Source organism: Coturnix japonica, chromosome Z (assembly GCF_054131305.1).
Source record: "Coturnix japonica strain WE chromosome Z, WE-NBRP24, whole genome shotgun sequence".
NCBI lineage: Eukaryota > Metazoa > Chordata > Aves > Galliformes > Phasianidae > Coturnix > Coturnix japonica.
This window is the reverse complement of record NC_140702.1, coordinates 44,365,749-44,378,507: the sequence shown is the minus strand read 5'-3', so window position 1 is coordinate 44,378,507 and position 12,759 is coordinate 44,365,749.

Sequence of the window (12,759 nt, the reverse complement as noted above, 5' to 3'; positions counted from 1 at the left end):
TGGACTATGTTAGTGTGACCATACTGCTTTTGAAACCCATGTGACTGCATCATGTGGACACACAGAATTATTATAGGTCACTCCAAATGCCTCCAATTTATTCCATGCAAACTACAATGGATACAGAGAGCATAATAATGCTGCCTGAAGGAGCAAACTCTCAGCTGGAAAATGCTATTTTTCAACATAGTCGCCTCTACTAGTTGTGCATTTTTGCCAGCAGTGAGCAGGAATCTGCATGTTGTACTCTTAAGAATCTGCACCAGCGTAGGTGATGGCTGTATTTGTTGCCACTGCTGAAATGAACCACCCACATCCACTCTTTCATCTCCAGAAATGTTCAAGAGGCATTGATGAATGTCAGTTAGGGCAATTTTTCTTACACTGAGGAATTCAGTGACATCCCTTTGCTACATACACACTGTCATGTCAGATGCCATTTTGTTAGACTGCTTCTCTGTTGCCATCTGCCAAACAGCAACAACATATGGCAGAGTAATGGCAGGAAGATTCAACCTCTACTGCCATGCCATCAACACCCACCTGTGATGTCATGGATCAACATAATATAATAGGAGACATTACTTTGAAAGTACATTAGAGGGAATAACCAATATATAGTCCACGCAGACAGCTAACATGACACCACTATCTTACAGTATGGCAAAGTGAACTCAACGGTTTTACACAAGAAGACAGAAATTAGTTCACTTGTGCAGCATCAAATGTTATCTTTCAACAGATGAAGTAATACCTGCTCCAGTGTTTGCTTGCAGGAAGTCAGCATTGATCGTGGGACACCATAAACCAGAAAATGTAAAGAGGAAGGCAAGTGGAAAAAAATAGTTCATTGCTTCTCCTAGCATAAATACTAAGAGACCCCAGATTAAACTGGCATGTACTAATCAGAACAGAAGGGGATAAATCTTTCAGAACATGTGGAAATCTTTGCTACAGAAAAGAAGTTTGCATGGGATCGTGTAAAAATGATCATACTAGTAAAAATGTATGGAAGAAAATCTGTTCAAAAATTTCCTTGGGATCATGTAAAGATGATTAGTAAAAATGTATGGAAAAAAAATTATTCAAGACTTAAATAGGAAAACATGAGAAATGGTAAGACAGAAAGTAAGTATTCATTACATTAAAAAAAAAAAAAATCATAATTTTCTCACAATCTTCATTAGGAATAGTCAGCATTTGGATGCCTTCCTGGAAGAAGTGTAGCATTTAACTATCTAACTACAAGGTGGACTAACATTACAATATCTGTGAGCTTAGCAAAAGATAAGAGCAAGCAAAACCTGATGCCCCACATTGCAAAGGAAGCAAGCAGGCTTGCCTAAATTTTTCTTCATGATCAGAACATTAGTGAATCGACAAGTTCATTCTGAAATATTTGATTTGTTTAGGGGCAGTCTTTCTAAGGTAGATGCCAAGTTTATTGACAGGAAGTATGTAGCAAATTTAACCAGATATCATAGGTGGCAAAATTTTATACTGTCTAAGGGAAAAGCTGGAAAATTCAGACACATAGTTATTTAAGTATAATGTCACATTATATGTGAAGTTCTTGAGAGCATTTGTAACAACTTTCAGTATCGTCACCTTTGTCTCATTTTACAAATATAAAACTCTCTTGTAGTATCCTGACAGTTTGAAAATAAAAGGTAAGATTTAAGCCTGTTATTTTTAAGTACTTGTTTCAGATATTTAGGTTTTCTAGTTACAGCTGCATTTCCTTACTATTTCAAACAAAGTCATTATTTGCAATCCTGAATGTCAGTTTAGATTTTTCATTACCACAACCTTAGTGTTTATTGGATGAAACGCAAAAATTATTTTATGTTGCAATTATAATTTATTTCTCAAATATTAATACAGCAAAGTAGCTATATTTTATAACTAGTATATGGGGAGTATGTGGTTGGAGGGCTTCAACTAATATCTACTTTTCAGAGTTACTATCCATACTAAATATGGATAGTAACTGAAATAGCCCTTACAAACTATTTTTATTATCCTTTTTTATTATTTTTCAATAAAAACCATTTATTTAAAATGAGTTTATATTTCTAATACATTGCTGCAAGGTTACACTGAGGACATATCACGTCAAGGTAGATTGAGCCAAAATGCTTCTGATATTTTGTATTTTTAGAAAGCTGATTTCACAACAGTAAAGCACAGGCATTTAACATAAATAAGATTCAGTATATTTTCTTAGCAAACTATGGTGAGTTCTGTATAATGGCTTCCAGATAGAAGGTTAATATAATGTAATTTTTATGTTTAATTTACAAAAGTCAGAGATCTGCAAGGATATCTTTGTGTCCAAAGCTACTGCTAATCAAGATACATATCCGTATTATTGCCTGCCAAGTTAAATTACTAATCACTTATTATGAATGATTCTCCTTCACCACAAACTTCACAATTTTTTTTAGTTTTGAAAAGTCCCAAGTCTGAGATTAAAAATACAATCATATTTAAGAAGTACATAACACTGTGTTTCCTGTCTGACTACAGGTAATCAAAAATGAATCATTTTCAAGGTTTACACAGTTCAATCTTAGCACAATGTGTAGTGTTGCAAAACATACTAATGAAGTAGATTTAATGATGATCGTAGCCCAAAATCAAGGAACAGCTGCTGTGCATACCTTGCAATACAATTTTTAAATGGGCTACAAACCATTTCAAATGCACCTTGAAGGAGAAAATACACAAATTTCATACTGAACCTTAGAGGACCTTATTTCTTAGTCTGTTTTTTGTTTGTTTGTTTGTTTGTTTTGTTTTGTTTTCACCAGTCCTGGCATAATGCCCATTGTATTTCTTTTCTTTGGTCAATATTAAAAATATTACTTTGCAATCAGTGCCCTCTTAGTCAAATTTGAAGAGAACATTTTCAGCACAGGATCTTTGGTGAAACGTGACTTGAAAACTAGCAACAAAGTACTTTGAAAAGATGAAATGCTCTTTAAAAGTGGTACTTTGGCCTATCTTTTCTTCCTCCTGTTTTTAGGAAAAACATAAAAGACTTCTATGATAAACTTTCACCCCAAAGTTTCAAAAAAGACTGATGTAGTCTCCATCCGGTATTAAATTGCTGAGAATATGTTTAATTTGAAATTTTATTACATTTAAAAGTTCTGTCTTGTTTGTTCTTTTTTTTTTCTTTTTTTCCTTTTTTAAAGACATGTTTTGTAAAGAACAGTAATTCACTTGTACTAGTCCCTGCCCATCAGAATGTTCATTTCTAATAGAATTCCACTTTATTTCATGATGTACTTGGCCCATTATAAATGAAAAGTTCCTCCAAGAAATGTCAAAATAGCTTTAGTCAGAGGTGACTACACATGACAGATGAGTGTCTTTCTATGCTTGTCCAAATGTTGGATTTCAGGATGCCTGTGCTGTCAGAGTGATAACACAGGAGTTCTGATATAATAATAGGGTTATTTAAATCCTGACTCAGAAAACTTTTGTCTATCTTTAATTTTGTAGTCTATCCTTTTTGTGCCATTGCAGTCACTTCTGTTAAATAATGAGTTATCCTGCAAAATCCTGTCTCTTCAACCAACCCAAATAACAATGAAAATACCCAAATGCAACTTGATGATAGTATAATTCATCACAACAAATAAAGAGCTCCAGAAAACACACCTCACTGTAAGCAGGAAGTCAGTACATTAGCACAGTTGTTTACTGTAATGAAAAAAAGTTGGGGGAAAAAAGGGGGAGTGCGGAGGGGAGGGGGTGAACAAAGACTTGCAGAGACTGAATGTATTTATACGTCAACTAACAGGTTTGTCATTTCCTACCACATGTATGACAGATATTAGTCACAAATACTGTCATACCAGTAGATGTCAGTACAATCACTAAACTCTACACAGATAGTAGAGAATGTTCTTCACATTCACTGCTGCAGCGAAATGAAGGAATACCGATGATAGTTAGCATGTCATGAAACATTCTTGAAATGTCCAAAATCTGTGTTTTTAAAGTAGATTGATTCATAATAACAAGGGTTTGAAGAGATTTTCAATGACTGGTAGAGAATTTCAATGGCATTTTGCAGCCGTCTTATTTACTTGATCAGTGGCAACTGTAATTTCACATTTTCATTCCAAAACCATACAAATTCATAAAACTAATAAGTATTGGGCCTAGACATTTTCTAACCAAAACTTGGTACTAGAAGTGCAGTCAGAGGCTTGGCTACACCTTATCAAATATTAATTTTTGCAGCACAAGGCCAGACTTGAGAGGACAATAACTCCTGTTTCAGTAAGCCTGTATTGCAATATTTTCCTTTTGTCTTCAAGGGAATGGGAATGTTTGAATAAACATACCTGAGGTAGTCATCTTTGGTCTGGGAAGATTATTTTCCCAGCATATTCTTCTATTATTTAATCTCCCTTCATTCCCATTTTAGTGTCTTGGCCCGTGACATGAAACCTTTGCTAATCACGAAATCACAGAATTGCAGAGGTTGGAAGGGACCTCTGGACATCGCTGAGTCCAACACATCTGACAAGGCAGGTTCCCTACAAGAGGACACATCAGTAGGCATCCAGACTGGTCTTGAATATCTCCACAGAAGGAGTCTCCACAAACTCTCTGTCAGCCTGTTCCAGTACTCCATCAGCCTTACCATAAAGAAGTTCTTCTGTATGTTTGTTGGAACCTTCAAGAGATACCTAGACAAATCAATTACTGATCTGAAACAGCCAGATCTTACTTTATGCAGTATCACATTGCAGCTTACATTCATGTCCATTGCATTGGCCTATCACAGTTGACACACTTATCCTCACCACATTCCACAGAGACACACAAGTAATTTCAAAAAAATGGAAGCTGTGGTTAAGCTGGCTTCCAGCTGCTGTCTGTGCTTTTTTTCCATGGAAGGCATGGAGCAGAGAGGTAGGGAGGATACAGGAGAGCATGGTGTGTGTCTGTTCATTCCCATGCAGCACCCAGCCCAGAGTCAGGCCTCAGCCCACTGGCTAGAATGAGGCAAGAAAACCAAGAAAGCATCATTATAACAGACTTCTCATGCTGGTCTGCCTTTTTTGATTTATGTGCTTTTAACTGCCCTGCTTCAGGACTTCTTCATCATTAAGATGTCAGCTTGCCTTGTGACATTTTGAAACAGCTGTTGAAAAGAGCACTTAGACTTAAAGTATGGCAGAGACTGGTTTCTCACTGTATTCCACCAAGTTCTGCAAATACACTTTGACTTTTCAGCCCTCCTCACACAGGTGTGAAATGAATCCTCGAGGTGTGACATTGAAAACACAAATACCTGGCTTCTGTCTCTGGACCTGAACTGTTTCTGACAGCTATCTACTCTCATGATACTTTGTCACATGTGAATACCAGCATTTTACAAACTGGAGTTAAAAACAACAAATGCTGCAGGAGGCCTGTCTGAGCCCTTTTTTTTCTCTCAGGGAGGAATTCATGTTAATGACGAGGTCCAAGCTAAGCAGAAAGAATTTGCTTTAGTTTGACCCCCTACATTCTTCACATTCCTGTTATACTTCTATGCGCCTCTCTCACTCATTTTTTTTTCACATACGCATACACACACACGCACACACACAACACTTAAAAACAAAACAACATCAGAAACAACAAGAAAAACTGTATATAGTCAGTTACGTTGCCAGAAGCTGATACGTTGAACAGTTAAATAGTATATAATCACATTAGCAAGTATAAGCACATTAAAGAGTTAAATAGCTGATGATACTGTTCTTCCTAATTTTACATTTTCAGATGCCAAGACTGTAATTCTTTACTATTTCCTACAATAGCTGCTGTTAGTCCTAATGTCTAAAGCAGAGAGCAAGGTTAGGTTATTTATGATGATTTAGGTGTTAGTGATGTTACTAACTATTGACAGAGAACCACAAAACTCACTCCAAGAAATAAAGTCCACAATCACTCAATATTCATTTGTCTTCTCCCAGGCTACAAACAGGACCTGAGGAAACAGCCACAAGTTGTGCCAGAGGAGGTTAAGATCAGACATGAGGAAAACCTTTTTCTCTCAGAGAGTGGTCAGGAACTGGAATGGCTGCCCAGGGAGCTGGTGGAGTTGCTGTCTGAGGCATCTGGATGAGAAGCTATGGGATATGGTTTGGTGACCTGTGGTAGCAATTGTCATGGGAGGACAGTTGGAGTAGATGATCTTGTAGGTCTTTTCCAGCCCTGTAATTCTATGACTTTATGAAAGCAATTAAAGTCAGCAACCGAAGCCATCAAAACAAAAGCAAATAGAAGAAAAGATGACTATTAAGCAACATCATTTTAAGAAACTCAAATATATTGCTATCAAAGGAAAGCCATTATTGGCAAATTACTTTCTTGGGATTTAGAAACTCATACGAGAATTCTCAAGGTGGAATATGAATAGGAACACATGGATACTAAAGAGTTTCACCGAGGCATAAGGTCTTGCCTCCTTCTATTTATTCCTGCTATCTGTATCTTTTTTGTGTACTCATGTAATGTTTAATGAATGAGCTTCATTTTACTCTAAACATTTCATTCTATTCCAAAAAGGCAACTGTTATCAGATTCAAGTCATTTCTCGACTAACATTCTCCATAAAATTTAGCAGACTTTATCATTTACAGTCTTCACAATTCTCATGAAAGTCAATGATCAGTCCCACATTGTTGATCATTACCTGACAGCTGGCATTTAGGCATACAAATTTCATAACACACAGTACAGGTGGATGATTACAGAGCTTGGAATGAGTATGCCCAGTGACATTAAGTTCTCTGACAAAGTGAACAAAGAAGAGTGTAGAAATCAGACAGTTAGGAGACCTTGCATAACAAACGGCCTGGGAAATGTGATTAGGATAAAAAATGGAGAAGGACAGATACTTGGAACTAAAGGAAGAGCTCACCTCTTAAAATCAACAGAACCCAAGAAGCAAGTTGGCTATGATATTTATCACTGGAAATGCTTTGTACCATTTCTCTAGTTCTTTGAACTGTCATACAGCAATAGGTACTACAGGAGACTGGTCTTGTCTATTTTTTTTTTTAAAAAGAAAAAAAAAAAAAGAAAAAAAAAAGGAGAATCTTTCTGTTTGTTCCTCTCTGAAGATCAAATTGTTTAAAAATTTGTCGTTGGTATTTTAACAAAATACAAGGGAAAACTTTGTCCCAAACTTTTGTTAGAGGGAGAGATAAAGATATATAACCACAGTACAGAAGATTCATTTCATGCAATGTAACATACCAAGTACAGGCTTCCCTGGATAGGGAGTTGTATTTCATTAAGTGCCATTGAATTTTATTTGTATTTTAGAAAGAGCATCTTGAATTGCCAGGTTGTATAATCATTCAGACTAATATTTGGCTGAGTATTCCCTTTGTGCTCCCTTTTCCATATAAGTAAGATCTTCATACTGTGCAAGAACTTTCAGGACATTATTAACTCCTAAGTGGTTCAACTTTTCTGCTAATCAAAAGATTGACCCCATCAGGGATAAGATAAAACCCAAAAGAAACATAGAATACTCCTAGACAGAGCCTAGCTGCCATGCAGCTCCTCTGCTTGCCACTGAAGTAACTACTTTACTTCACACACCTCTGCAGACCCTGCAACATCTGTCCGAATTCTAGAGGGGCATGGGTGAGCCGTGCTGCAGACAGAGTCACTGAAATAGCTGCTTAGCTATTGGAAGATCTTATGACAATCTGCTGTGAAAAATGATAGCTCACCAGATGGTGGCATCACTTAACAACAAATGAAACTTGCCTAGGCCATCCTTCATTCTGCTTACTTTCCAGAAACTCAGCAAGCACCAGTTGTGCCCCAAAACACTAAATTCTGCACTGTCATTAGACTGCAACATGCTGTTGGTCTCCAAGTTTCTACAGTGAAGCAAAAAATGGAGCTTTATGAGATACGCAGCATTGCTAAGCTCAAGTTGGACTGAGCAACCATGTGTTTCCTTAAGCAAATAAAAAGTATAGAAAAGATTAACAGAGTAGTATAGTGAAGGCACCAGCTCTTCACTCTTTGGTTTGGTTTGGTTTGATTCCCTTCGAAGTGTGCTAGTCCTAATTGAAGGGTAGTACTCACAAATGGAATATAAAAAGCAGCCTGTCTTAGTAAAGCTCTTCACAGTAACAGACACAAGTCCACCTATGGCATCAGCAGTTGTTCACTGATTTGTCTTAGTGGTATAGTGGCTTGCAGCAGAGGTAATAGCTTCATGGTGCCAAGAGGAAAGCACCGAAGAACAAATCCACAAAGCATTTAAGTGCTTAACTCCAATCCAGCAAATCACTGGATAATTATACCCATCCTTCAGACAGGTTAACTGTAAAATAACATCCAAGAGAAACAAAAGAGTAAAAAACACAGTGAGAAGTCTGCCTGCTGGAGCCTCCTCCACTCCTTTTCCTAGACAGCACCAGGTGCCAGGCTAATCAAGATTAGCTTCCACAACTGTGGGAGTCAAAGTGTAGTTTGCTGGAGCACTGCTTGATGATGTTCACAGCACTGTTTTCTGTGGCCCCAACAGCTTGGCATCAAGAAAAGGCTCAAATTTGTAACATTTGGTATCAAACATAACTTAATATGCACCAGGAAATTTTGACTCTATATTGAAGAAATCAGTTTAATGAGTTTATCTGCAGATGCTTAATGGACCCTTAAAAGAAAGGAAGAAAGAAAAAAGAAGAGACGAGAAAGGAAAAGAAAGGAAAAGAAAGAGAAGAGAAGAGAAGAGAAGAGAAGAGAAGAGAAGAGAAGAGAAGAGAAGAGAAGAGAAGAGAAGAGAAGAGAAGAGAAGAGAAGAGAAGAGAAGAGAAGAGAAGAGAAGAGAAGAGAAGAGAAGGAGGGAGGGAGGAAGGGAGGGAGGGAGGGAAGAGAGGAAGGGAGGGAGGGAGGAAGGGAGGGAGGGAAGAAGGGAGGGAGGGAGGGAGGGAGGGAGGGAGGAAGGAAGGAAGGAAGGAAGGAAGGAAGGAAGGAAGGAAGGAAGGAAGGAAGGAAGGAAGGAAGGAAGGAAGGAAGGAAGGAAGGAAGGAAGGAAGGAAGGAAGGAAGGAAGGAAGGAAGGAAGGAAGGAAGGAAGGAAGGAAGGAAGGAAGGAAGGAAGGAAGGAAGGAAGGAAGGAAGGAAGGAAGGAAGAGAGGGGGGAAGAGAGGGAGGGAAGGGAAGGGAAGGGAGGGAAGGGAGGAAGGGAGGGAGGGAGGGAGGGAGGGAGGGAGGAAGGAAGGGAGGAAGGAAGGAAGGAAGGAAGGAAGGAAGGAAGGAAGGAAGGAAGGAAGGAAGGAAGGAAGGAAGGAAGGAAGGAAGGAAGGAAGGAAGGAAGGAAGGAAGGAAGGAAGGAAGGAAGGAAGGAAGGAAGGAAGGAAGGAAGGAAGGAAGGAAGGAAGGAAGGAAGGAAGGAAGGAAGGAAGGAAGGAAGGAAGGAAGGAAGGAAGGAAGAGAGGGGGGAAGAGAGGGAGAGAAGGGAAGGGAAGGGAGGGAAGAGAGGAAGGGGGGGAGGGAAGGGAGGGAAGAGAGGAAGGGGGGGAGGGAAGGGAGGGAAGAGAGGAAGGGGGGGAGGGAGGAAGGGAGGGAGGGAAGAAGGGAAGAAGGGTGGGAGGGAGGGAGGGAGGGAGGGAGGGAGGAAGGAAGGAAGGAAGGAAGGAAGGAAGGAAGGAAGGAAGGAAGGAAGGAAGGAAGGAAGGAAGGAAGGAAGGAAGGAAGGAAGGAAGGAAGGAAGGAAGGAAGGAAGGAAGGAAGGAAGGAAGGAAGGAAGGAAGGAAGGAAGGAAGGAAGGAAGAGAGGGGGGAAGAGAGGGAGATAAGGGAAGGGAAGGGAGGGAAGGGAGGAAGGGAGGGAGGGAGGGAGGGAGGGAATGCAGATTTCATGTTTGTATTTGCAAAGATCTGACCTAAATGCTAGAATCAGAATATCACAGTCGTTAGATGAGGTAGTAATAAAAAACTGAGTATGAATTCTGTGATTGAGATGTGTGCCTCCATATGTTCCCAATCATATTTAGGACACCCCCATCTTTATGTAAATGATGAATTCCTAAAATGTGCAGCATATGATCTGCAGAATGACAGTGCCCCAGTTTTGCATAAATTAAACAGCAGATCCTGATAACTAGGCTTTCCCATTTACATTATGCTTCAGTTCCAAATCCATGGGATATAAATGAGAGCGGCATATGGTCCAGAAATGGGAAAGCTGTGGGGCTTTCATGTACACACCATGGGAACAAATGGCTGTCCCACAGATGGTGGAGTATTAGATGCATCTAGGGTATGATGGATGCCAATGTGCAGGAGGTTGAAGCCACGAGCAGCCTCTAGAGGTCTCTGCTGGCTGATATACCAAGGACAGATGCTAGACCAACACAAAGGGGTTGCAAGGATAACTCTGTTTATTTATGTAATTAGTTATAAACTTGGCTTTCCATTTATAGTGCTTGCCTGTTTGTGAAAATTTGGGTTGTAGCTGAATAATATGTCCATTAAAGCTGTGCTATAGTTATAACTTGTCTATGAGAGCAGTTGCAATAAAAATAATTTTGTTTCAAATTAATTGCTTTACTTCAGAATTTTTTCCATGAACAGTGCAGTGAACAAATATATTTTTTCCTCTTTTTTGGGCTGGGGCCATGAAGAAAAATTCTGGAGGCAATGAAGAAGATAGAGAGCTGAGAAACTTACTTCCATATTCCACGGTATTCCATAGGCATGAGTTATATACAACACTTTTTATGCAGGAAGTTTAGATATACCCAAACAATGGAAGGAAAGTCAGAACTGTATTTACATGAATAGCAAGTTACTCTTTTGAAGTAAACACATCAGTTATTTGGAGAGGACTTTTAAGATATTAAATAAAATTTATTTCAAATGCTAGCGAATCTTAATCAGCTATAATCAGAGACTGGGTGGCAAGAGGGCCCTTACCATGCTGGTGTATGTTTAACTCATCGTAATAAAAAATGTACATGTAAATGTGGGAGAAGACTGTTGCAAGAAACATACATAAAAACTTATCTGGCAAATGAAGGCAGTACACTTAGTGAGGCAAGGTACACTTGGCATATAACGTTCCTGTGTCTGGCCCACCTCTTATGGCTGACCACATTGCCTGCCCCACATTTACACAGACTCCTACCTTATTTTCATACAACCATACTCCTTAATATTCCAGATGCATTCATGAGTGTTTAATAGCATTGCTGGCATCAGAATTTTTACAGCAGGTTGGGAGTTTGCTGTCCATTTGGTATCACCTATTTGAGCTGCATGGGGCAGATTCCCACATGCTGCAGGGAGGACTAGTAGTATGTGTTAGCACTGAGAGGACTGATCCTTTTCTATTGTCAGGGGTTTACTGGTCAAGCCTGGGAAACCAAAAGGAGAGTGGTGGCATGTCCAGCCAAACATGGGTGTAGAGGTAAGACAGCAGCAGTTTGTATGGGCGACTGCATGGGGGGCTGACATTGTTGGGGATAGCTTCTGCTGACACTGCTTAGGACCCTCAAAGCTTCTCTTGCACAGCACTGCAGGAAGTGCATTCATTCCCACTTTCTTTTCTTCCTCCTTCTCCAGAAAGAGAGCTCTCTTTTGTGGCATTGTAGAATCAGTACACACTTTCACATGGTATCATCAGTGACCTTCAAAGTTCCATACCAGCGCTTTCTGCAGGTAAGAGTCAAGAAAGCAAAGGACTTTCTCCTCCTTTGCACTGAAATTTTCTACAAGTCCACTTTGTCTGAAGGTATGATAATGAAATAATAGGTAGAAGCAAAAATGTATAAAATCTTGCTGTATTTAATATCTTAGATGAGATACAATTCTTGGATCTCTCCAGCAGGTTGGTTGTGCTTATGGATTACAAAGAGTGGAGCTTTCTCTCTCTGGTCATTTTGTAAATCAATAGCAGACCAAATATGTATGCCATAATAAGCTAATTCTTTCAATTTATTTTCATATCTTCAGCTATTTGAAATTCTTATCCAATTTGTATTTACAGTTAATTTTATTAACAGTATTCTCCTTCATTTTACTTTTCTGTTCCAAATATTTGTTGTCTGATTCTAGTTCATTTTTTTCCTCCCAGATAGTAGTGAATCATTTTTCTTCTCAGACTTTCATCAGTATTTTCTCAGAAGTGTTTTGAGAGCAGAACAGTGTTTTTTTGTTGTATTTTATTTATTTATTTATTTATTTATTTATTTATTTATTTGGGGTGGGGGTGGGGGGTGGGTTGTCTTTTGCTTTTCTGTGAAAGGCTTTTTGCCATTTCTGTTCCCTTATTTTTTTTTGAAAGAAAATCAGTTCTGTCTCTTCTGACATCTTCTGTTGTGTCTTCGAAGTAACAGTCCCTCTATGCAGAACTGCCTGTAAGGTTGCATTGGTTTTCAACAGACACCATAAACACCCATAGGTACCACGTCGTCATTAATGTGCCATTTTATAATGTGCCATAGCGTTGAATTCCTAAAAATCTGACTGCCAAATACACATGCTTGTATGAAGTCAATCACTCTTCTCACTTCCAAAATATTTACAATAGTGAAGGGAAACTAAATTCAGGTATCCACATCCCTGAAAGGTTACATGGACAGTATTCCCTTTCTTCAGTAGGTACCATGCAGCAAGAAATTTTCCTTGATTTTCCTCTGAGATTTTTAACATCATATTGCAGTAGAAAGACTCTGTGACATAGTTACACACTGTGCAGCTCTCATCATTCATCC